Raw genomic sequence first — 2,251 nt, 5'->3', positions numbered from 1 at the left:
GTTTTACTTAACTTTGAATTTGAGTTGTCATACTCAAAAAGGGGGAGATTGTTGGTGCGGGAAGCATCAGACGATCGAACCCAAGTTTTGATAATGGAAAAGGGTTCAAAATTAAGTCGTCTTGTGATCTAACAGTTTAAATGAGCTTGTAGGAAAAGTCCTAAGTGTACTTAGGCAAAAGTCCTAGCTGCGGTTAGGCAGGTGGAAAACCCTATAGGGTGGTAACCCTAGGTCATAGGGGGTGGTAACCCTATGCGGAAAGTCTTAGCGGGTCGAGAGCTTCAGGCAAAAGTCCTAAGGGGTGGTAACCCTAGGTGGAAAGTCCTGGTGTCGCGAACCAAGTGGAAGACTGGACGGTGATAACCATGATTTTACTGTACTATTTTGATTCATATATGCATGGTTTGATGTTGATTTCGTAGATTTAAATCATGGTTACATCACATTTTGTGCATTGTATAGATTTTGGACCTAATTACAATTTATTATATTTTTGTGTTATTTGATGCTAATATTTGATTCTTATTTTGTAGGCATCAAAGGATCTTGGATTTGGATCTATTCAAATCGAAATTGGGCTCGAATCGGAGTTTAAACGAGAAGATCAAGCTTTGGGTCGATTTGGATCGTTCGTTGAAGATTGGAGAGATCTGAGCCATCCGTTGAGAATTTCATCCATCAGACCTAATGAGGAGTAGATCTGAGCCATTGATGAAGATCCAGAGGTTTTGATCCAGATCTGAGTTCATATAGCCATTGATCCAGCCGAATTAATCTGGATCGTTCATCAAAGATTGGGCAGATCTGAACCATCCAGTAAAGATCTGGTCGATCTGACCTAAGGGAGAGTAGATCCAGACCCTAGATGAAGATCAGTACCTCCGGATCAGATTTTGGATGACTTTTCACCGTTGATCAAGAGCCAAATCAATCACAGTCGTCCGTTCAGATCTGGAACAGAATCAAAACAGAAGCTACAGTAGCTTCTAGGCTTCGTCGATCCTCCACAGCGCTGTTCTTCGTCCCCGGTAACGGTGCCAAAATTTGATAAGCGGATATGTCATATCCGCTAATCAAATTGTACAAATGTATTTCCACTGAACCCCTTAATTTTGTAATAACGTTGTAGTAACGAGCCCAGGATCGATCTCTCGAGGAACAAACGGTAGGATATAATCTTAGGATCGTATTTTATTACTATTTTTAGGGTTTTTAATATGTAAATGGGGGTTATCAAATATCGTAGAACAGAATGTGATACGATGAGATAGAATGCAATAGAAACAAAGACAGCGAACGGGTTACCTACTCCTAACGGTCAAAGCGAGCCTTTTAATTCCATTCTTCATTCTTTAATTAAGAATGAATCAAATCTCCCCAAGTAGGATTCAAACCTACGACCAGTCAGTTAACAGCCGACCGCTCTACCACTGAGCTATTGAGGAACAACGGAAGATTCGACCTCATAGCGTGCAACTCCCGTTCTCAACCCATGAACAATATGAGTCCGAAGCTTCCTTCGTAACTCCCGGAACTTCTTCGTAGTGGCTCCGTTCCATGCCTCATTTCACAGGGAACCTCAAAGTGGTTCTATTTCATTATATTCCATCTATATCCCAATTCCATTCATTTAATATCCCTTTGGTGTCATTGACATAAGAGATGTCATTTATAGTCTATCTGTTTCTATATATGGAAAGTTAAGAAATTATCATAATTATCATATAATAAGCAAAAAATTGCAATAGAAAAGAAAAAGGAGGGTTTGTAATGATTTTTAAATCTTTTCTACTAGGTAATTTATTATCTTCATGCATAAAGATAATAAATTCGGTCGTTTTGGTCGGACTCTATTATGGATTTCTGACTACATTCTCCATAGGGCCCTCTTATCTCTTCCTTCTTCGAGCTCAGGCTATGGAAGGAGGAACCGAGGAGGAGGTAGCAGCAACAACTGGTTTTATTATGGGACAGCTCTTGATGTTCATATCGATCTATTATGCGCCTCTGCATCTAGCATTGGGTAGACCTCATACAATAACTATCCTAGTTCTACCCTATCTTAGGATTATTGTTTTTCTATTTTCTCTCTTTTCTTGTTTCTATTTTTTGTGGTTGCAAAAATTTGAAAACATTGTTAGGGGCTTAATTATTTCATCTCTTGTATGCATGTGTGTTATCTTGTCTATTTCCTGTGTCTTTTGATGGTATTTTCATGAGTGTTTCAGGAAAGATCAGGAAATCTGTGTAT

The 2,251-nt window shown here is 39.1% G+C and overlaps 1 non-coding gene across 1 annotated transcript; it reads right to left on the bottom strand.

The window, feature by feature from the left end:
• Window positions 1–1,373: 1,373 nt before the first annotated feature.
• Window positions 1,374–1,445, bottom strand: TRNAN-GUU. Its single transcript has one exon. It is a non-coding gene; the product is annotated as a tRNA-Asn (tRNA).
• Between the last annotated feature and the right edge of the window lie 806 nt (window positions 1,446–2,251).

The sequence above is a fragment of the Zingiber officinale genome, chromosome 11A (assembly GCF_018446385.1).
Source record: "Zingiber officinale cultivar Zhangliang chromosome 11A, Zo_v1.1, whole genome shotgun sequence".
NCBI classification, from domain to species: Eukaryota; Viridiplantae; Streptophyta; class Magnoliopsida; order Zingiberales; family Zingiberaceae; genus Zingiber; species Zingiber officinale.
This window is presented reverse-complemented; position numbering and strand designations above follow the sequence as displayed.